General features: G+C 39.0%; 1 protein-coding gene across 4 annotated transcripts in view; it reads left to right on the top strand.

Moving 5' to 3' along the window:
* Nucleotides 1-24620, top strand: part of NRG3 (neuregulin 3) — a 1465063-nt gene that overhangs the window by 833691 nt on the left and 606752 nt on the right. The gene's annotated exons all lie outside the window — the stretch shown is intronic.

The raw sequence follows: 24620 nt of genomic DNA, 5'->3' as shown, positions 1-24620 counted from the left end.
TTTTCCTTCTCTCTCTCTCTGTATATTTATATATATAGCCAATTGTTGTCTAGTCAGCTCCAATTCAAGGTGACCCCATGTGTGTTAGAGTAGAACCATGCTTCACAGGGCTTTCACTGGCTGATTTCCCAGAAATAGATCACCAAGCTTTTCTTCAGGGCACTTCTGGATGGACTTAAAGATACAACCTTCAGATCGCAGCTGAATGCTTAGAAGGCAGCAGGTTTTTCTGTGTGTGTGTTATTTACACACATGTAAAACAAATAAAAATGTCATGGGTAAGTGCTTTGTGCGATGCCTGTCCTGGGTGTAGCTATTGCAGAGATGAGAGAATTATGAATTGTTCCACGAAAGGGAGAAGGGAGGGGTCAGTCTGAGAGTACACACCAGATGATATGATGTGTAAATGGTCTCAGGCAGCTTCCAGAGTGGGACTGTCATGAATAGAAGGAGTGGGCTTGTGCAGTAACACGCTATGTTTCATGCAACATTCTTTGATGTTATATGATAAGGCTGGAAAACGGCAGGAGCCCACATTGTGGGGGGCTATATGGACCATACTGTGTAGGATGCTGACCCTGTTTCCCGAAGTGTGTTTTCTGGAAATATTAGTTCTATAAAATATATAATGGCATAAATAGTTCTTATTATAGAAAGAAAATGTATGTATATATATGTTTCATGGTCACATGAGTGTGGGCGATGCTTGGTCACATAAGGTTAAAGGTTGGATTTCAGCTCCTTCCTGCCTCTTCTCTGACCAAGCTTCTCAGATCCTTCAATATTCCAATAGGCTGTAATACCCGAACTTGGCTTATTACCGAGTGCTTTCTTTACAGAGCATGTCGTGGAAATAAAGTCCTACCAAACACGTTTTAGGGTATGTGGCACAGTGGTTAAGAATTCAGGCTGCTAACCAAAGGGTCAGCAATTTGAACAAAACAGGTACTCTTTGGAAACCCTATGGGACAGTTTTACCCTGTCCTGCAGGGTGGCTATGAGTCGGAATCGACTCAGCAGCAACAGGTTTGGGTTTTTTTGTTTGTTTGTTTGTTTGTTTTGTTTTGTTTTGTTAAAACTCTCAATAGAAGCCAATATTTAAGGGATTTCTGGATTTGCATTTTCCGCACAATGAAATGCATAGACTTTCTGAGCTCTGCAATTAACACTGGCCACCATGACAGCAGTGGAAATACTGCTATTTCTGGAAGACAAATGGAAGGCTGGAATTATTTTCTGTTCAGTTACTCCGATGGCATTGAGAAATGCATATAAGAGATGACAGATTCCAGAAAGAGACCTACAGGGCAGTTTGGACCTTAAAATGTCTGAAAGATGTTTGACATGTGCCTGCTCTGTAAATGTTGACCCCAGGCTTAAATCAGTTAACCACTTAGCATAGTCTGTCCCTGAGTCTCTGGAGAGCTTGCTTTGCTAAGCAATCAATCATGATCTAATAATTGACCAACTTCCCTGTGTTCCTCACGGAGTAGAAATATCATTCAGTCAGTTTTTGTAATACTATTTTCATGAAGTCTGCATCTGCAGAGGATTTGATGGATTCAGGAAGACAAACAAGATGGCTTGTTGGCTACCTATAATAAAAGTCCCAGAAGTATGAGAAATTGGAATTGAAAGATGGGTCACTGGAACTAGTCCAATAACAGTAAAAAACAAAACAAAACAAAAAAAACAGGAGTGTAATTGTTTTCCTTTAACAAGGCTGGCTCAGACTGCAGCTTTCTTTCTCTTAAGAAATGTTTGACTCTCATAGAGCCAGGGGCTGGCACTGCTCTTCTGTCCAAGCAGCATACATTTCTGTTTATTTTTATACTTCTTTAAAAACATACACTTTTGGGGATGGGAAATTTAGGATGGACTTGACTGATAAGTGACAGGTTATGATAAATGTTTTTGCCCTTAGCCATCTTCCTGGTGGTTAAGCCTTTGCCAATCTGCTTGAGGATCCTGTTTTTCCTCTAGCTTGGACCCAGTGACAACAGACTCAAGCTTGATTCCTTGCCATAGACATTGTGACGGATATAGTGGATGTGTTACTGACGCAGAGGCTTTGCAAGTCCAAGGCCCTGAGTTTAGAGCATTCATGACAGGGTTCAGCAGAATCTAGCTCAGCAGGCTGATTGACTAGAGGATGGCATCAAGGTCACCAGGACATTGTTTGGGCTCCAAAGGAAGAGCTGACTTTCCACGTGGGCCTTCATCACAGTATGAATTATTAAAGATTTTACTGTCATGGAGAAACAAGCACTCTCAACTTGGAGTCAGAAGACTTGGGAGAAACTTTAGGTCTGACACCAACTGGCAGTGTGAAAATCTTGGAACTTCTGGTTACTTGTCTGTAAAATGCATGCAATCTTCACCACCTAGGATTTTAGTTTAATTAAGTGATAGGCAGGATCTAAAGGTGGCCTCTAAACAGCAAATTGCAATTCAAATATGAAGTATCATTTTATTATTCAATTACTATCATCATTGTCCTTTATACAATTTTCTTGTCGATGTTGTTAGTTGGCATTCAATTGGCTCCAGCTCATGATGAACTTATGTATAACAGAATGAAACATTACCTGGTCCTTCACCATCTCCATAATCTTTGATAAGCCATTCTGTTATTTAGCTAAAAGGTGTCCTGGGTAGTTTCTGTTCAAGGTTTATGGAGTATCTCAGGGTGTAGTCTCAGGGAATCCTCTAGCCTCAGCTGGTCCAGTAAGTTTGGGCTTTTTAAGAATTTGAGTCCTGTGCCACATTTTTCTCCCCTTCTATCGGGATCCATCTATTGTAGCCTTGACCAGAACAGTCAGTAGTGGTAGCCAGTCACCATCTATTTCTTCTGGTTACAGGGTAGATGAGCCTGTGGTTCACGTAGACTGTTAGTCCTGTGACAAATTTCTTCTGAGTCTTTGGTTTCCTTTTTTATCTTTTGTTCCAGAGCTAACTAGGATGTAGAACATAAAGTTTGTGAACTATATTAAGCCAATTGACTGAGTTGTCCTATGAAACTATGGTCCTAAGGCTTCAAACTCAGAAAATCAACCCTGAAAGGTGTTTGGTTATGACCATAACTATGCCCCCATGTCCTATATTACATAGATGAACATACATGCCTGCACATGCACACAAACATGTTGTCTTAGTCACCTAGTGCTGCTCTAACAGAAATGCCACAAGTGGATGGCTTTAATTAAGAAAAATTTATTTCCTCATAGTAAAGTAGACTAAAAGGCCAAATTCAGGGCTTCAGATCCAGGGAAGACTTTCTGTCTATGTTGCCTCTGGTAGAAGGTCCTTGTCCTCAATCTTCTCATGGTCGAAGAGCTTTCTCAGGCACAGGGACCCTGAGTCTGAAGGACGTGCTCTGTTCCTGGCACTGCTGTCTTGGTGATATGAGGTCCCCCCATATCTACTAGCTTCCCTTTCCTTTTATCTTTTGAGAGATAAAAGGTGGCACAGGGGATGTGACCTGGTAAGAGTGTTACAATCCTACCCTAATCCTCTTTAACATAAAATTACATCACAAAATGGAGGACAACCATAAAGTACTAGGAATCATGGCCTAACCAAGTTAATACACACATTTTTAGGGGGACATAATTCAATTCATGACACATGTATATGTGTATACATATAGCTACATGTACATGTGCAAACATACACAGACCTATATACATGTATGCATACATACATATGTAACCACACATATATTTTTTGGTTGTTGTTGCAAAATTGTATATTTTCTAGCTTTTACCAAAATGTCATTTTTGTGTGTGTGTTTGTGCATGTACTTCTGGAGCCCTGCTAATTCAGCGGTTGACAACTATGACTGCTAACCAAAAGGTCGGTAGTTCGAATCCACCAGCCACTTCTTGGAAACCCTATGGGGCAGCTCTACTCTGTCCTATAGGGTCACTGTAAGTCAGAATCAGCTTGACAGCAACAGGTTTTTTACTATCTAAACAACACTCCATGGTAACCACCAATGAACTTTGGTTTCTGTATGTATCCACATTTTTGTTTTTTTATAAAAGTGGAATCATGCAATGTTTGTCTTTTGTGATTGACTTATTTCACTTAGCATAATGTCCTCCAGATTCATCCATGTTATGAGATATTTCAATGTATAGCATTCTGTTGTATGTAAGTACTACGTTTTGTTTATCCATTTACCTGTCGATGGACACTTAGATTGTTTTCATCTCTGTTATTGTGAATAGTGCTGCAGTGAACATGGGTATGCATACAAGGGACTGCTGGATCATTAGGTAGTTCATTTTTGGAGGAAGCACCATACTGTTTTCCATAGTGATCGTACCATTTTACAGTCCCAGCAGCAGTGCATAAGGGTCCTAATCTCCCCACATCCTCACCAACATTTTTTGTTTTCTGTTTTTGTTATCAGTGCCACTTTAGCAGGTGTAGATGATATCTCATTGTTGTTTGTTGCCCTGATGGCACAGAGATTAAGAGCTGGGACTCTAACCTATTGGTCTGAATCCACCACCTGCTCCTTGGAAACTGTGGGGTAGCTCTACTCTGTCCTATAGGGTTGCTACGAGTCAGAATCCACTTGATGGCAACAGGTTAGGTTTTAATGGCTAAAGGTCCCGAAGATCTTTTCATATGTTTGTTGACCACTTGAATGTCCTCTTTGGTGAAGGGTCTGTTCATGTCTTTTGCCCATTTTTTTTTAATTGGGCTGTTTGTCTTTTATGTTGTTGAGTTATAGTTTTCTATATATTTTAGAGATTAGACCTTTCTAATCTATTTTAGAGATTAGACCCTTATTAGATATGTCATTCCTAAGGATTTTTTCTCAGTCCGTAGGTTTTTTTTTTTTTTATTCTTTTGATAAAGTCTTTTGATGAGCATACCTGTTTAATTTTTGTGAGTTCCCAGTTATCTACTTTGTCTTCTGCTGTTTTTGCATTTGTAGTTGTACTTGATTCCATTCCTACCTTTTAGTGGATGGACATGGCATACCAAGGTATTGTACATTTTAATGCTTCCAAAAGCAAAGCAGTTATTATGACCAAGCATTTGTATAGACTGGTTAGGACTTAAACAAAAATGGTGATATACACAACTTTGTTTTTATCATAGTGTGAATTGGAACTGCTTTTCTTCATTACCTTACTACCCGTCTTAGCATCAGTTTTGCTTCTTTAATAGAGTGTGGGAAAAGAGAGTTAGATTTATAAACAATGACTTGAAACCCAAGGGTGGGGTGTGAAGCTCCTGGACTACAACTGGGAAAAATATATTTTAAGCTACTTGGGAAGTAAACACAGCCAAAAGTATGAAAAGTAACACTTCTCAGTTCTTTGATGAATTTTTAAAATAAACTTTCTATTTTGTAATCATTTGAAAGTTACAGAAAAGTTTCATCTTCAATGGTTTCAATAATGTCTTCTTCTTCAAATAATGGTGTTAGTGTACTTTATGACTGTGGACCAAACAGTTTACCATTTCTCCTCAGTTTCTAGATCAATAAATAAAAGGACTTGGTTGGGGTGAATATTAAAATCTCTTATAATTAGATAGACCTTCTCTGACCTTGTTACTAATGGTTACTGAATGACTGGAAAACAAGAGGCAGCAGTGCCACTGCTGTGGGTCTGGATAGTCAAGTCTGGTGTTGCTGTTGAGGGTATTCTAACTCATGTTGATCCCATGACTGTCAGAGTAGAGATCTGCTCCATAGGGTTTTCTTTCTTAAATAATTTTTATTGTGCTTTAAGTGAAAGTTTACAAATCAAGTCAGTCTCTCACACAAAAACCCATATACACCTTGCTACACACTCCCAATTACTCTCCCCCTAATGAGACAGTCTGCTCTCTCCCTCCACTCTCTCTTTTCGTGTCCATTTAGCCAGCTTCTAACCCCCTCCACCCTCTCATCTCCCCTCCAGGCAGGAGATGCCAACATAGTCTCAAGTGTCCACCTGATCCAAGAAGCTCACTCCTCACCAGCATCCCTCTCCAACACATTGTCCAGTCCAATCCATGTCTGAAGAGTTGGCTTCGGGAATGGTTCCTGTCCTGGGCCAACAGAAGGTCAGGGGACCATGACCACCGGGGTCATTCTAGTCTCAGTCAGACCATTAACTCTGGTCTTATGAGAATTTGGGGTCTGCATCCCACTGCTCTCCTGCTCCCTCAGCAGTTCTCTGTTGTGTTGCCTATCAGGGCAGTCATTGGTTGTAGCCAGGCACCATCTAGTTCTTCTGGTCTCAGGATGATGTAGTCTCTGGTTCATGTGGCCCTTTCTGTCTCTTGGACTCGTAATTACCTTGTGTCCTTGGTGTTCCTCATTCTCCTTTGCTCCAGGTGGGTTGAGACCAATTGATGCATCTTAGATTGCTGCTTGCTAGCGTTTAAGACCCCAGACAGCACTCTTCAAAGTGGGAAGCAGAATGTTTTCTTAATAGATTTTTTTATGCCAATTGACTTAGATGTCCCCTGAAACCATGGTCCCCAGACCCCTGCCCCTGCTATTCTGGCCTTCAAAGCATTCAGTTTATTCAGGAAACTGCTTTTGGCTTAGTCAAATTGTGCTGACCTCCCCTGTATTGTGTGCTGTCTTTCCCTTCACCTAAAGTAGTTCTTATCTACTATCTAATTAGTGAGAGCCCCTCCCACCCTCCCTCCCCCCTCTCAAAACCACAAAAGAATGTTTTCTTCTCAGTTTAAACTATTTCTCAAGTTCTTATACTAGTGGTCTTATGCAATATTTGTCCTTTTGCAACTAATTTCACTCAGCATAATGCCTTGCAGTTTCCTCCATGTTATGAAATGTTTCACAGATTGCTCACTGTTCTTTATCGATGTGTAGTATTCCATTGTGTGAATATACCATAATTTATTTATCCATTCATCCGTTGAAGGACACCTTGGTTGCTTCCATCTTTTTGCTATTTTAAACAGTGCTGCAATAAACATGGGTGTACATATATCTGTTCGTGTAAAGGCTCTTGTTGCTCTAGGATATATTCCGAGCAGTCGGATTGCTGGATCATATGGTAGTTCTATTTCTAGCTTTTTAAGGAAGTGCCAAATCGATTTCTAAAGTGGTTGTACCATTTGACATTCCCACCAGCAGTGTACAAGTGTTCCAATCTCTCCACAGCCTCTCCAACATTTATTATATTGTGTTTTTTGGATTAGTGCCAGCCTTGTTGGAGTGAGATGAAATCTCATTGTAGTTTTGATCTGCATTTCTCTAATGGCTAATGATCATGAGCATTTCCTCATGTAACTGTTAGCTACCTGAATGTCTTCTTTAGTGAAGTGTCTATTCATACCTTTTGCCCATTTTTTAATTGGGTTATTTGTCTTTTTGCAGTATCATGTAGATTTTAGAGATCAGGTGCTGATCAGAAATGTAGCTAAAAACTTTTTCCCAGTCCATAGGTAGTCTTTTTACTCTTTTGGTGAAGTCTTTGAATGAGCATAGGTGTTTGATTTTTAGGAGCTCCTAGTTATCTAGTTTTGCTTCTACATTCCTTATAATGTTTTGTATACTGTTTATGCCACATATTCGGGCTCCTAACGTTGTCCCTATTTTTCCTTCCACGATCTTTATCGTTTTAGATTTTATATTTAGGTCTTTGATCCATTTTGAGTTAGTTTTTGTGCATGGAGTGAGGTATGGGCCTTGTTTCATTTTTTTTGCAGATGGATATCCTGTTATGCCAGCACCATTTGTTAAAAAGACTGTCTTTTCCCCCATTTAACTGTTTTGGGGCCTTTGTCAAATATCTATTGCTCGTATGTGGGTAGATTTATGTCTGGATTCTCAATTCTGTTCCATCAGTCCATGTACCTGTTGTTGTACCAGTACCAGGCTATTTTGACTACTGTGGCTGTAGAATAGTTTCTAAAATCAGGTAAAGTAAGGCCTCCCACTTTGTTCTTCTTTTTGTAATGCCTTATTTATCCGGGGCCTCTTTCTCTTCCATATGAAGTTGGTGATTTGTTTCTCCATCACCTTAAAGAATGTCGTTGGAATTTGGATTGGAATTGCATTAAATGTATAGATCACTTTTGGTAGAATAGACATTTTTATAACGTTAAGTCTTCCTATCCACGAGCAAGGTATGTTCTTCCACTTATGTAAGTCTCTTGGTTTCTTGCAGAAGTGTAGTGTAGTTTTCTTTGTATAAGTCTTTTACATCTCTGGTAAGATTTATTCCTAAGTATATTATCTTCTTGGGGGCTGCTGCAAATAACACTGATTTGGTGATTTCCTCTTCGATGTTCTTTTTGTTGGTGTAGAGGAAGCCAACTGATTTTTGTATGTTTATCTTCTGTCCTGATACTCTGCTGAACTCTTAGTTTCAGTAGTTTTTTGGAGGATTCCTTAGGGTTTTCTGTGTATAAGATCATGTCCTCTGCAAATAGAGATACTTTGACTTCTTCCTTGCCAATCTAGAAATCTAGATGCCCTTTATTTCTTTACCTAGCCTAATTGCTGTGGCTAGGACTTCCAGGACAATGTTGTATAAGGGTGGTGATAAAGGGCATCCTTGTCTGGTTCCCAATCTCATTGGGAATGTTTTCAGGCTCTCTCCATTTAGACTGATGTTGGCTGTTGGCTTTGTATAAATGCCCTTTATTATGTTGAGAAATTTTCCTTCTATTCCTATTTTGCTGAGAGTTTTTATCATGAATGGGTGTTGAACTTTGTCAAATGCCTTTTCTGCATCAATTGATAAGATTCTGTGGTTCTTGTGTTTTGTTTTATTTATATGACAGATTATATTGTTTTTCTAATGTTGAACCATCTCTGCATACCTGATATGAATCCCACTTGGTCATGGTGGATTATTTTTTTGATATGTTGTTGAATTCTGTTGGCTAGAATTTTCTTGAGGATTTTTGCATCTATATTCATGAGGGATATAGGTCTATAATTTTCTTTTCTTGTGGTATCTTTCCCTGGTTTTGGTATCAGGGATATGGTAGCTTCATAGAATGAGTTTGGTAGTATTCCATCCTTTTCTATGCTCTGAAATACCTTTAGTAGTAGTGGTGTTCACTCGTCTCTGAGTTTGGTAGAGCTCTGCAGTGAAGCTGCCCAGACCAGGACTTTTATTTTGTGGGAGTTTTTTGATTACCTTTTCAATCTCTTCTTTTGTTATGGGTCTATTTACTTGTTCTACTTCTGTTTGTGTTAGTTTAGGTAGGTAGTGTGTTTCGAAGAATTCATCCATTTCTTCTAGGTTTCCAAATTTGTTTGAGCATAGTTTTTCATAGTAATGTGATATGATTCTTTTAATTTCAGTTGGGTCTGTTGTAATATCGCCCCTCTCATTTCTTATTTGGGTTATTTGCTTCCTCTCCTGTTTTTCCTTCATCAGTTTGGCCAGTGGTTTATCAATTTTGTTGATTTTTTTTTAAAAAACAGCTTTTGGTCTTGTTAATTCTTTCAATTGTTTTTCTGTTTTCTATTTCATTTAGTTCAGCTCTAATTTTTATTGTTTTCTTCTGGTGCCTGTGGGTCTCTTTCGTTGCTCTCTTTCTATTTGTTCACGTTGTAGGGATAATTCTTTGATTTTGGCCCTTTCTTCTTTTTGTTTGTGTGCATTTATCGATATAAATTGGCCTCTGAGCACCACTTTTGGTGTGTCCCAATGGTTCTCATAGGAAGTGTTTTCATTCTCATTGGATTCTCTGTATTTCTTTATTCCATCCTTAATGTCTTCTATAATCTAGTCTTTTTTGAGCAGGGCATTGTTCAGTTTCCAAGTGTTTGATTTCTTTTCCCTGCTTTTCCTGTTAATTGATTTCCATTTTTATGGCCTTGTGGTCAGAGAAGGTGCTTTGTAAGATTTCAATGTTTTGGATTCTGCTGAGGCTTGCTTTATGACCCAATATGTGGTCTATTCTAGAGAATGTTCCATGTGCACTAGAAAAGAAAGTATAGTTGGTTGCTGTTGGGTGGAGTGTTCTGTATATGTCTACAAGGTCAAGTTGTTTGATTGTGGCATTTACATCTTCCGTGTCTTTATCTAGGTTCTTTTTGGGTGTCCTGTCCTTCACTGAAAGTAGTGTGTTGAAGTCTGCTACTATTATTGTGTAGCTGTCTATTTCACTTTTCAGCGCTGATAGAGTTTATGTATCTTGTAGCCCTATCATTGGGTGCATAAATATTTAATAGGGTTATACCTTCTTGGTGTATTGTCCGTTTAATTATTATATAGTCTCCTTCCTTATCCTTTCTGATGGATTTAACTTTAAAGTCTATTTTCAGAAATTAATATTGCCACTCCTGCTCTTTTTTAATTGTTGTTTGCTTGATATATTTTTTTCCATCCTTTGAGTTTTAGTTTGTTTGTGTCTCTAAGTCTAAGGTGTGTCTCTTGTACGCAGCGTATAGATGGATCTTGTTTTTTAATCCATCCTGCCACTCTCTGTCTCTGTATTGCTGTATTTATTCCATTTACATTCAGGGTAATTATGGATAGGTATGAATTTAGTACTATCATTTTGATGTCTTTTTTTGTTTGTTGACAGTTCCTTTTTACTGCTTGATTTTATTTGCTGAGTAGATTTTCTTTATACATTGTCCTTTCCTCATATATGTTGTTTTTGATTTTGTTTTTGCTGAGTCTGTATTTTTCCCTTGTATTTTATTTTGATGAGTAGGATAGTTTGTCTCCTTTGCGGTTACCTTATTATTTACCCCTATTTTTCTAAATTTAAAACTAACTTTTATTTCTTTGTATCACCATATCTTCTTCTCCATGTGGAAGGTGTATGATTACATTTCTTAAAAAAAAAAAAAAAAAGTCCCTCTTTATTATTTTAATGTTGTCTTTTATAAAATAATATCACCGTTATTCTGTGTTGGGCTTTTTTTTTTTTTTTTAAATCTTGCTTTGTTTTTTTTTATTTTCCTGTCTGGGTTGACTTCTGGTTGCTCTGCCCAGTGTTCTAGTCTTGGGTTGATACCTGATATTATTGATTTTCTAACCAAAGAACTCCCGTTAGTATTTCTTGTAGTTTTGGTTTGGTTTTTACGAGTTCCCTCAACTTGTGTTTATCTGGAAATGTCTTAATTTCACCTTCATGTTTAAGAGACAGTTTTGCTGGATATATGATTCTTGGTGGGCAATTTTTTTCCTCCAATTTTTTAAATATGTCATTCCATTGCCTTCTTGCCTGCATGGTTTCTGCTGAGTAGTTTGAGCTTGTTCTTATTGGCTCTCCTTTGTAGGTGACTTTTTGTTTATCCCTCGCGGCTTTTATAATTCTCTCTTCATCTTTGGTTTTCACAAGTTTGATTATAATATGTCTTGGTGACTTTCTTTTATAATCTACCTTATGTGGAGTTCGAAGAGCATCTTGGATAGGTATCTTCTCATCTTTCACAATATCAGGGAAGCTTTCTGCCAACAAATCCTCAACAATTTTCTGTGCATTTTCTGTTATCCCTCCCTGTTCTGGTACTCCAATCAATCATAGGTTATTTCTCTTGATAGAGTCCCACATAATTCTTAACGTTTCTTCATTTTTTTTTTAATTCTTTTATCTGATTTTTCTTCACATATATTAGTGCCAAGTGATTTATCTTCAAGTTGAGAAATTCTAGCTTCTACTTTCTCAATTCTGCTCCTCTGACTTTCTATTGAGTCGTCTAGTTCTGTAATTTTATTGTTAATCTTCTGAATTTCTGATTGCTGTCCATCTATGGATTTTTCCAGCTTATTAAACTTTTCTTTATGTTCCTGAATAATCTTTCTGAGTTCTTCAGTTGCTTTATCTGTGTGTTCCTTGGCTTGTTCTGCGTATTGCCTCATTTCCTTCCTGATGTCTTGAAGGGTTCTGTATAGGAAACTTTTGTATTCTGCATCTGGTAATTCCAGGAATGCACTTTCATTTAAAAGATCCCTGAGTTCTTTATTTTGAGAGCCCATTCCGGTGATCATGGTCTGTTTCTTTATGTGACTTGATACTGACTGTTGTCTCCGAGACATCTATAAGTTATTGTTTTAGTTTATGCTTGCTTACTGTGTCGTAGCTGCTTGTTTTATTTTGGTATACCCGTATGGGTTGCTTGAGTGAGCTAGCTTGATTATTTTCGCCTCGGAGCTCTGGTGTCCTGTCCCCAGCTGGCTAGAGCTGTTATCAGGTATATCAGTCTAAGAGTCCACTCAGTTTTCTTGTATGAATTCAGCTCAGGTTTCCAGGTAGCTGATCATCGAGTGTGTGGTACAGGCTCTGTCCTACAGTCTTAGAAGGGCAGGGGTGTTTGGCATATATACCGGTACCTGATTGCAGCAGGGGGTCACGTTATGAACAAGACAGGGGCTGAGAACCGACCCCAGGTGTGTCTGAAGAAAACCCGTCTCTGTTCCCTAGAGCGTACTGGTGGGTGGGTTCTGCAGTGGGACCATGGGCACCCAAAATTTTTGGTTTTAAGGTCTAGGAGGTACCAGTTATCTTTGGACCGATGTCACAGGTGGCTGGGTGACCTGAGTGGAGCTTCCAGTCCTTCGGTCCCGGATTTGGGAAGGTGACGACCTTGTTTAATAGGCAAAGCTACGTCTAACTTCAAACACCCACCACTCCACTGCACATCTGAAATGGTTGGAGTCTGCCAGCAAGGGCCTATTCTCCCGAAATAGGCCCACACAGGCCCATGCAGAAGGGAAAGGTGCTCAAGGTCCACAAATGGTTTATGCCTGGAGGGGAGCTGCTTCTGTCCTGAGCTCCCCTGGTTAATAGAACCAGCAAGTTATCTTTTCCTCCAAGTTGCAAATTTTTTCCTTCCCCAAGGCCGGAAGGATGGCTCTATGTGCTCACCAAGGTCTATCTCAGGCCAACAGATTCAGCCACTGAGGCCGGCTTGGGGGTGTGGGGAGCGTGGTAAAATATACGCAAGTACTTAGCTTTTGCAGAGAGCACCGTCCTCCTCAGTTTCTGGAGGTGTGCGTAGGCTATGCAGCTGGCTGTTTCTCCCTAAGGGAACTGTGGCTGAACGCTAGTACAAGCCCACTGCCACCGCTGCCACTGCCACTCTGGGAATGGTGTCTGAGGGCTCCCCGCCATTCAGGTCCAGTAACTCCTCTCCGCTTCTGAACAGTCTTTTCCTTCCCCTGCCCCTCAGTTCATTGTCTAAGCTTGCCTTTGATGCTCAGGGCTCCCAGCTTGTCACAAATATACTCTTTTCACTTGTTTTTTTCAGGTCTTTGTTGTAAAGAGGGCTCGCCAGAAGTGTCTGTCTATTCTGCCATCTTGGGTCCACCCTCCATAGGGTTTTCAATGGCTGGTTTTTCAGAATTTGATTGCCAGGCCTTTCTTCTGAGATCCCCTCGATGGACTCAAACCTCCAACCTTTTGGTTGGTGGCTGAGCACATTAACTGTTTGCACCACCCAGCGACTACTTGGTGTTGATACCAAAAAAAAAAAAAAAACCAAACCCACTGCTATTGAATTGATTCTGACTCATAGCGACCCTATAGGACAGAGTAGAACTGCCCCATAGAGTCTCCAAGGGGTACCTGGCAGATTCGAACGGCCGACCTTTTGCTTAGCATCCATAGCACTTAACCACTACTCCACTTGGTGTTGATAGGTTTGTTAATATGGTAGCCTGTACTCTAGTCATTGTAGTGATGAGAACTCTCTCTATGGGCGGTCTCATAGGATGTGTGTAATTCCCGGAGTGTCAGCTCTAACTCTGCCCTTTCTTTTCTAAGGATCCTTTAACTTAACACTGCAACTTCACTGCTGCTACAGAGAATTCCATAAGAGACCCCACTATAATCAGAAACTTGCCTTGTGACTATTGGCATGCTGACTGGCTGGTTCTGTTCCCTATTTATATTTTATGACATCAGGTTATGATCTCTGTATACCTCCTTTTCCATGTCCACTGTGCCAGGAACCTGAATGCAGATATTCATACCAGATAACTTAAAGTTAGGCTATCTACACCACTAAGCACATCACTTGGATGGTGTCTGCAAATAAAGGCATCTATGATTATTTGTTTTTAATCTAAGCTCCACTGTTAACCAGCTCCCATTCTGATGGTCATTCTTCCTTTTTATTTTAATACCATCGACTAGTTTTGCCTTATTCAGTGATTGAATCTGCTGTTTCCACCCAGTTCCTTTTAGTTTCATATTCTCCATAGCCGTGCTGCAATGCATAATCTTTCCAGTCAGTAACTCCTATCATGTTATCTATGTTAACCTGGGAAACAGAGAAGATTAAAAAAAAAGAAATCATCTTAATCTGCTTTAAGTTTCTGTTATAAAGAATTAAATTGCACCTCCTGCCGGCCTTCCAGCTCTGATTTTCTCCTTCTCTCCTTTCCTTCTTTTCTTTCTCCTTCAAGAATAATTCAGACCAAAACATTTGTTGTGGTGGAGCAGGCGACGCATTCTCTACGTGTGTGTATGGGATGGGGATGGGTAGTACTGCAGGTGTGGTCAGACCTGAGCATGGCAGTGCTTCTGACTGGAGTTGGGGAGCCTGAGTAAAGTAAGTCGGGCATTCAGTCACGGGAGAGAGGCATGTGCTGTCAGCACCACCAGAGGCCAAACTGATTATACACTGGGGGAGGGGGAAATGGATACAATAAGTACATATATGGAGCATAATTAGAGTTCAGGTTTCTCACTTTTGGAGAAGGGTGTCACAAAATTTGGAAAGTGAGAATATGAGAATGAGCCTTGTGGTTGTGGACTGGAATTGAAGATAGCCATGTAAGCTCATAATTTTATAACTAGATGATAGATAGATGGATATAGAGGGATTATGGATATAAACGTGAGTAGAGATAAATTTAGATGTCAATATGTGTATATAAATGTATGTGGATATGTATATATACATACTACCTAGCTCTGTCCACAGAGAAGTCCTAGGAAGAGCAATACTCCAAGAGCAAAGAGCAAAACTTGGTTTCAAAATATGTAATCCTTGGTTGCAAAATTCCATTCCCTATTACAGGAGCCACTTTGGACAGGTTATTAGGAGGGACCAGTCCCTGGAGATAGACATCATGCTTGGTAAGGTAGAGGGGTCAGTGAAAAAGATGAAGACCCTTAATGAGATGGATTGACACAATGGGCTCAAACATAGCAATAATTTTGAGGATGGAGCAGGACTGGGCAGTGTTTTCTTTTGTTGTAAATGGGCTCTCTATGAGTAGAAATTGACTGCATGGCCCCTAACAACAACAAAAACAGCAATTAAAGAAACCAGGCTTCTTGAAGAAATGGCTGAACACTAGACTTGGTTATGGAAAGTACAAGGAATAGTTTGTTTTTTTTTTTTTCCTGGAAAGGAAGGAAATGAACAAAGAATGATGGGGCAGGTTAAAGAATAGACAATTCACCCAAGATGTCATTGGGCAAATATGGTATTGTCACCTAGTGAATAAAACAGATCATTCTGAGTCTATGTTGATATATTGGAAACACTGATGCTGTAGTGCTTAAATGCTACAGCTGCTAACCAAAAGGTTGGCAGTTCAAATCTGCCAGGCACTCCTTGGAAACTCTATGGGGCAGTTCTACTGTGTCCTCTAGGGTTGCTATGAGCCAGAATTAACTAGAAGACAAAGGATTTTTTTTTTTTCATTTTAATGAATGAACAAATTGGAAGTTGATGAGGAATCAGATATTTGCATAGTTTCATAGTAACTCCCCACAAAATAATTACTGTTTTTAAGATGTGAGGAGCGAGTAGCTTTTTAGTGTTTTCCACTTGCAGACATGAATTTAATCAGTGTTTACATTAATATCATTGGCCGTGGAACAAAATTATGCTCCAGCTAATAGGACGTAACAGGGATCCCTGATGGGTTTGTTTTGCTTTTCTGTGTCATGTTTGTTCCCCATGTAACTTAATGGAAAGGCACCAACAATAAATTATCTACCTCATTCTCAGTGGCATACTGTTACGCCACAGGTCAGAGGCACAAAAGTGTCACTTGCCTCATTGGCAGATTGTATTATCAGATCATATTTCTCAAAATTCATATTACAAACCACAAGTTTAAACACAATCAATTAGTAAGCATACATTCCAATACTGAAAACACATGCCATCCAAAAAAAAAAAAAAAAGGGAGGAAAAATGTACTCACAGAAGGGTTAAAGAGACTGTTTCTTTTCCACTGAATGGACTTTGAACCCTCGTCGAAAATCAGCTGCCCATAGGTGGTTGGATTTACTTCTGAGATCTCAATTCTATTTCATTGGTCTAGGTATCTGTCAGGCTATTTTGATTACTGTGGCTGTATAGTATGTTTTGATATCAGGAAATGTGAGGCTTCCTACTTCATTATTCTTCTTCAGTATTGCTTTGGCTATTCAGGGCCTATTTCTTTTCCATACAAAGTTGGTGATTGGTTTTTCCACTTGGGTAAATAATGTTGTTGAGATTTGGATCAGGATTGCATTACATCTATAGATCACTTTGGGTAATATTGACATTTGCACAATGTTAAGTCTTCTAATTCATGAGCGTGAAATGTTCTTCCATTTATGTAGGTCTCTTTTAGTTTCTTGCAGCAGTGTTTTATAGCTTTCATTGTAAAGATCTTTTACATTCCTGGTTACGTTAATTCCTAAGTATTCTATCCGTTTGGAGGCTGTTGTAAATGGTATTGTTTATTTTTTTATTTTATTTTTGGAGTTCTCCTGGTTAGTGTAAAGGAACCCGTTGATTTTTGTATGTTAATCTTGTATCCTGCCACTTTGCTATATCCTTGTATTAAATCCAGTAGCTTTCTTGTGGAGTTTCTGGGATTTTCTTTGTATAGGATCATGTCATCTGTAATAGGGACAGTTTTACTTATTCCTTTCCAATTTGATTCCCTTTACTTCCTTTTCTTGTCTTATTGCTCTGGCTAGGACTTCTAGGACAATATCCAATTAGAGCGGTGATAATTGGCATCCTTGTCTTTTTGCCATTCTCAAGGGGAAGACCTTCAGTCTTTCTTTGTTGAAAATAATTTTGACTGTTGGTTGTGCATGTATGCCCTTAACTGTGTTGAGAATGCAATATTAACTTTTAAACCCCACTCCTCATTAACGGATTTTAAATGGCCCCATTACAGGTAGAATCAGAAATCTTACAGTCTTCCATTTGGAAATTAAAAAACAAACAAACAAATAAACAAACTTGTTTTAAGAGAATAGGTGTTATAGTTTGTATTCTGGCCAAACTCCAACTCCTGGAAATTGTATTCTAACTATAACATTTCTCATACAATATGAACCACATTTTTTTTGTTCGTTAATTCCAGATTAAGGATTACAATGTTAGGGAATAAGAAATTTCCGTAGTAAACTCCGAGGTAACTTATTATTATTTTTAATTTAATCCTGCAGTAACAAATAAATGTGGCTTAATTAAAAAAAATGAACTGGGTAAGGAATTTTGGTAACTCTGCCTGGCTCTGGTGCTATCTAGTATGTGAATTTGTATGTGTTTCTTTACCTCTCTGAACACTGACTGCTCTCTCTCTATATATGTTAATATGATATATGTTTAGTGAAAAACATAGGACGGAGCAGTATTCATACTCTAACCTTCGATAATGTATATGGGTTTCTTGTGATTCAAGTCCCTAAAGTTAGGAAGATGTGCATGGAAGTCTTTATAACATGAAGGTCTTTACTAATACACTAAATTATTATAAAATTATCCTTCATTCAGTCATCTCTCGCCACTTAACTTCTCTAGCCATACATAATTTCTGCATAACAGCTTTAATTTATTTCCAAATGTTGCATCTAACAGTGCAGTGGCCTGGCTACGGTTTTTGATCATTCCATGTGAAGGGGATTGTTGGGACATGATAATGAGGCTACATTCTATAAGATATATAATTATATAATTTTTGTTGGAGATATATTTTATTTATTGAATATATATTATATAAAATATATTATATTTATTTATTATATGTATTTATGTGTATATATATACACACATGTATGTTTAAAGAAATACATACTTAAGATTAGCTGTCCAGTAAAATATTTCTATTTAGAAAGGAAATGATTATACCAGTTTTTAGGCATCTTCTAAAAGTCCTAAATAAAAGAAATTAGTATAAGTTTATTGTAGAGATCCAGCCACATCAGGGGAAACTTATTTGACTAGCACAGGCAAGATTCTGGTACAAGAAGACCCTGAATAGGGTCATTGCTTTCTGGATTGGCTTCTGGTTCAATAATGTCATCAGTTATCGTCATTAGTTGATCTTTCACATTTCTATTTAGTGTCTGAATGACTATGGCTTGATTACTTACAGCTTTAACAACAACAACGTAGCAAATAAATCACACACATACACACATACTCACGCATGCAAACAGCCTGGGGAATTCTAGAACATGCCCAGCAGAATAGGGCCAAAGCTGGTGGGACAGATCCAAACACAGGAGGAAGTCCAGTCCAAGAGGGAAACAGTCCTTCCCCAGGAGCAGAGCCATAGCAATGTTCAGTTGTCAGGCAATTAATATGAAAAGGGAGAGGACAATAAGAAGCACCTAGGACTACAAAGGGCAGGTGGAGCACAGGGAGGAAACGTTGAAGAGGTGATGACCTGGAATCCAGCAGATGGCAGGGGTCAACATCATCCTCTGGGCTTCTGGGCAGCAGCTCTCTGGATGGCACTGGGCACGAGCAAAACAAGGCCTACTGCTGGGCTACTAGACAACAGGCTCGGGGGACAAGCATTGGGTCCAAGCTGATGGCCCTAGGCTCAATTCTTGGTTCTAGCATTTACTGGTTGCATGACTTGGAGAAGCTCATTTTCATCATCTGTAAAATTGGTTAGTAACAACTTTTTACTCCTTTGAAGATTAGGTGAAGCGACATATGTAAACCACGTAGCACGGTGCTTAGCATGATCCTTACCAAAGTTTATGATTAAAAGAAAAAGGTAACTTATTTTTTAAAAATTTAATCCTGCAATAACAGACAGGGAAGGGGCTAGGCAGAAGTACACAAACTTTAAGTTGCTGAATCCCTTGGTGGGGGTTCAGCAACTTATTTTTTATTAGAAACAGGAAAAAGCAGCAATCTTAAGAGAGGGGCAACAACAAGAAACTTAGTGCAAAATCACAGCGCAGAGTTTCAGCTGGTTAATTCTTTTGGCCTTAGTTCAAGTAGGGGAGCTTGAGCTGTGTTGACGAGCAGCAGGTGAGATGCCGAATGACTTCCAGTGGCCCTGGATTCCTACAGGGAGATAAGAGACCCAGGGGGCCTGGAGCCTGTAGAACAGTCAGTCTTACATGAGAAACACAGGTTAATCAGTTTTCTAAAGAGAGCGGTTTTCAATTTAATTCCCTTTGCCCCCATTCATCCTTCTGAGCTCCTATTATACTAAACTCTAAAATAGCTATTATCGCCATTTGTTACAAAGTTGATGCAGAATAATCAAGCATGTCCCTGGAGAAATTACTTCAACAAATTCCTTAATTCTGCCAAATTATGCAGAGTCCAGAAGGGAATTCCACATGCTTTCTACTTCTTATGAATGCTGGGCCATTGGTTGTCTGGCTTAGGTATATTTATTAAGTCAATGGGTTTAGGAACGGTCAATGGGGTGATGCGTGGGTTCCACTAATGGACAAACTCGACATTGTCCAAAGAGATGAATTTTTCAACATTGACTGAGAGATCCAATATGGGTAAGTATATTCTGTTCATTTTCCTGGATAGCTTAGTAAAAAAAAAAAAAAAAAAAGGACTGAGAGATTATAGGTTATGGGAGAGAAACGTCAGGAAGGGACAGGAGGATATACAGATTGTGTTGCTGGAGTTGCCAGAACATGGTTTCTCTCAGCTAAAGACATTTCCCAAGAGATGAATCAGAGTACAAATCATTTGTGCTGATCTCCCTAGAGGGGGTCTGTGAGTTACCTTTGGACTGGGGCTGTGTCTAATATAATTTGTCACGTTGGCACCTAGTATAGTAATTGGCAGAGTCCCTAGGTGGTGCAAATGGTTAACATGCTTGGCTGCTAACTACAAGGTTGGTCATTTGAATTCACTCAGAGGTGCCTTAAAAGAAAGGCCTGATCTGTTTTTTAAAAAATCACACATTGAGCACTCCACAAAGTATGGAGCAAAACTCAAATTCATGTAAAAAGACCAGACTTTGTGATCTGACTGAGACTGGAAGAACCCCCGAAGCCATGGCCCCCAGACGCTCTGTTAACCCAGAACTAAAACCATTCCCAAAGCCCACTCTTCAGACAAAGATTAGACTGAAGTATAAAACAAAATAGTACTCCTGAAGAGTGTGCTTCTTAGTTAAAGCAGCTAATCAAAGCCAAAAGGGCGTGGCTCCTGTCTGGAGGTGGGATGAAAAGGCAGGAAGGGACAGGAGCTGGTTGGATGAACACAGAAACCCAGGGCAGAAAAGGAGAGTGTGCTGTCACTTTATAGGGATTGCAACTAGTGTCACATGACAATATGTATATAAATTTTTGTATGAGAAATTAAGTTGAGCTGTAAACATTCACCTAAAGCACAATAAAAAAACAAAATCAGACACTGAAAATCCTGTGGAGCACATTTTTACTCTGACACACGTGGGGTCACCATGAGTGGGTGCGAACTCCAGACCAAATGATTTTATAGTAATTGGCACAAAGAGAGCTTTAAAAAAAGTTCTGTTTTTCTGTCTTTGTTTGAAAGGTTAGAGAAAAGAAAAAAAAGAATAACTTAACTTTGATAAAGATTCAACATTTTTTTTTGTTTGTTGTTCTAATTTTTCCCATGTAATTTTCTTCATTGTCTACCGCTGGTGAAGACTGATTTCCAGAATATTCTGGAAATTTTCAGCCAGCCAGTGAGAAGGTGTATGAAGTCAGGGCCTTCATCAGAATAGTGGTGGTCTTCATAGCCCCGCCACAACTTAAAGTCTGTGCACTTCTGTCTAGCCCCTTGACTGCTGGCTGAGATTCTACTCTTTGTATTCCCATTTCCTCATTAGGCCAGCTCCTGCCCTCTGTATCCAGTCACTTTACTGAGGAAACAAGACAGTGATAAAAGAGAATAGAAACAATATGGGCTATGACATAGGGTTTGCCTGGATTTAAAGCCCAGTTTCATGTTTCTAACTTAGTTCTGTGACTCCAAGGTCCTTCTACGATTTACTTTCTCATCTGTAATGTTATTGACTTCCTTGGGTTGCCATGTAAATTAACCAAGGTACTTTTATTAAAAAAAGAAAAAGAAAACATGGAATTCTGCTAGACTCAAAGTTGGAAGCATCAGTTAGGAGTTAAACCTATATAATACATATGGAAATGCGACCTCCAAGAGCTAGAAATTGAACCACTATATCTTGAAGGCGGAGTCCCTAGGTGGTGACAATATTTAATGCTCTGGGCTATTAGCGTAAAGGCTGGCCATTTGAGTTCACTCAGAGGTGACTGGGAAGAAAAACCTGGCAATCTACTTTCAAAAAAATCATCCATTGTAAATCCTGTGGAGCACAGTTCTACTCTGAAACACATGGTGTCACCATGATTCAGAGCCTACTCCAAGGTAACTTCTTTTTTTTTTTTTTTTTAACCTTGAAGAAGTTTTGCAGGGCTAACATTCCAGGATTCTAATGTTCTATTTCAGAAATGGCAGCAGCCATCTCACTCACATACAACAGAAATATGAAGCAGGTGTCCCACAATAACCAGAGCTGATTAGCATCAGATCCTCTGTTTCAACCCAAGTCTGGAGCATTTCAAAACAAACAAACAAACAAAAAAGCTCGCGTTTTTGATACATCTTTTGCGTTGCTATTGAAAACCCCAGTCTGTTGTCTTTAAAGATACTTGAAATATCCTGTGATATGAAATCTGCCTTAGACAACCCAAAGTAGAGTGTATAATTACATACTTCTTAAATCATAAATCATGCTGACTATAAGCAGTGACTCCTATGAGATTAAAATTCAGTGTTTTCAGAAGTAAGATATAGAGATAACTGTAGTTGTCTTTGGTTAACAGCGGTAGCACTTAATCACTACACTACCCGCCGCGCGCTCCTTGGAAACTCAATGGGGTAGTTGTCTTGGAATACTTGCTAAAGAGAGAGATAAAAAGGGCTTAGAATGCCATTTTAGGTAATGGAAACAATCTGAGGGAATAAATCTCTTTTCTCAGGTGATGTTTTTAAACATTTGTATAGACGTTCTGCATTAATAAAAACAAAACATTTTTTGTCACTCATGGATAAGAATTGAAAATGGTAATATTCAAATCCTATACTTATTTATATCTATTAGTTGAAACAATTCTAGATAAAGCACTGCCCTAGTCTTTTTTTTTGGTCACTCAATGGCACAGTTTATACAGACTAACAAAAACCCAGGACAGAGCAGAACTGCACCATAGAGTTTCCAAGGAGCGCCTGGCAGATTTGAACTGCCGACCCTTTGGTTAGCAGCCGTAGCACTTAACCACTATGCCACCAGGTTTTTTTTACAGACTAGGTACAATGAATGCTTAATAATGTTTCCTTTTTTTGCCAGTTTTCAAGAAAATGAATTTTTTCCTATCAATCTCCAAAGGTGACCATTTTATAAAAACAGCACTGTGAACTCATGTATTTAAACTTATTTGATAAGTTTCCATTTATTGGGATGAATAACTTTGTGGAAGCTAAAATTGCCCCGTCTTTAGAGCCCACACTATAGATTGGGAAAAAAAAAAATACTAACTAGTGTTAATTGATTGCTGACCATTGCAGCATAACACATCCAAGAGTCCTACAATGTATCCTTCCACCCATGAGAGAGCTCAGACACAGAAAGTTAACTTACCCAAGTCTCCCAGCTAGAAGCAGTAGAGCTGATAGAAACCAAGACCTTCCCACTCCTCAGCTAATTTGTGTTGTCATTTATGATACTATTTACTGTTTATGATACTATTTTACTAGCATGTTTTTTCAGACATTGTCTCACTTAGGAAGACATTTTATGAAGGAAGCAGAGACTAAAGGAGGTTAAGGGACCAGTTCCAAGTTGGATATGGGCCTCATAAGGACAAAGCTGAAACTCTGGTTGGAGGTCTGATGTCTTCAGAAGCAACGCTGTTCTTCTCACAGTGCCATTGCTGTAATGAAAGGGCCAGGTTGACTGCCTACCCCCACCTGAAGGGACAGGATCTCCATCTAGATGGGGACTCTGTTCCCAGATACAGGCAAGCGATACAGTAAAACCTGCAAAAGCCAGAACCTGTGTTAGAGGAAAACCTGTCAGAGAAGGAAAACTCAAATATTTTCCACTAAAATGAGCTATAGAAAAGTGGTTAAGACTGCACCCTTTCAAAGGAAGAAAACTTGTGAGACCTGGAAGAACAAGGCAGTCTCATCAAGGTCTGGCTCTCACAAGTTTCACTGTGCGTGTATATATATATATATATATTTATATATACACACACACGTATATATTTATATATATGTGTCTGTGTGTACATGTATATAGTTGCGGTTATAGTTATGGGTTGAATTTTGTCTCAAAAAAGTTATGTTGAAGTCCTAGCCCCTGGTGTTATGACTGTAACTTGTTTGGAAATATTCTCTTTTAAGATGTTATTAGTTAAGTTGGCATGAGGTAATACAGGAGTAGGGTGGCCCCTAATTCAATATGACTGGTTCCTTATAGAGCCCTGGTGGAGCAATGGTTAAGAGCTCAGGTGCTAACCAAAAAGGTGGCAGTTCGAATCCAGCAGTCACTCCTTAGAAACCCTATGGGGCAGTTCTACTCTGTCCTGTAGGTTAACAATGAGTGGGAATTGACTTGATGACTATGGGTTTGGTTTTTTGGGGGCATCCTTAGGGTCGCAATGAGTTGGAATTGACTCGATGGCAACAGGTTTTTGATTTTTTGGCGTAAAAAGATGAGAAGAGGTACAGAGACAGACATAGAGGGAAAACATCCATGTAAAGATGGAAGCAGAGATTGGAGTTATGCTGCCACAAACCAGGGAACAGCAAGGATTGCCAGGAAACCACAGAAGTTAGGAAGAGGTAAGGAAGGATCTTCCCCCAGAGCCTTCAGAGAGAACATGGCCCTGTGGATGCCCTGAAATCAGACTCCCAACCCCCAGAACTGTGAGACAGTTAATTTCTGTTGTTTTAGGGCGCCTAATCTACTTTGTTACGGTAGCCCTAGGAAGTATATATATATACATATATGTGTGTGTATATATATATACATATAATATTTTTACATCTTTTAGAGAAGAGTTTACAGTTTTACAGCAAAGAGCAGTGCGATTCTAACAACCGAGTCAGAAATCCTTCTAAAATGGAGACAAAATGGAGCTGCGCACACACAGTTAATATACATCTATTATGATTATGGTACCTCAATGTCTGATTTTTTTTCCCTTCAGGATAATATACTTAATTGTACTTATCAGAAGTTTCCATCATTCTCTTCCTTTTTCTAAATACCTATATATAAAAAAATATATGTATATAAATATATATACTTTTTTTCTATCATATGCACAGAAAGTCCTTCATCTCCTCTTTAATTATACAGCACATTTGTGCTCCCGGTGTATGCATGGGTTCCTAACTTCTTTTGTAAATAGAAAAGAGTTTGCCA

Source organism: Loxodonta africana, chromosome 8 (genome assembly GCF_030014295.1).
Source record: "Loxodonta africana isolate mLoxAfr1 chromosome 8, mLoxAfr1.hap2, whole genome shotgun sequence".
NCBI lineage: Eukaryota > Metazoa > Chordata > Mammalia > Proboscidea > Elephantidae > Loxodonta > Loxodonta africana.
The sequence above is the reverse complement of the archived record's forward strand: the minus strand, read 5'-3'. Positions and strand labels throughout refer to the sequence as shown.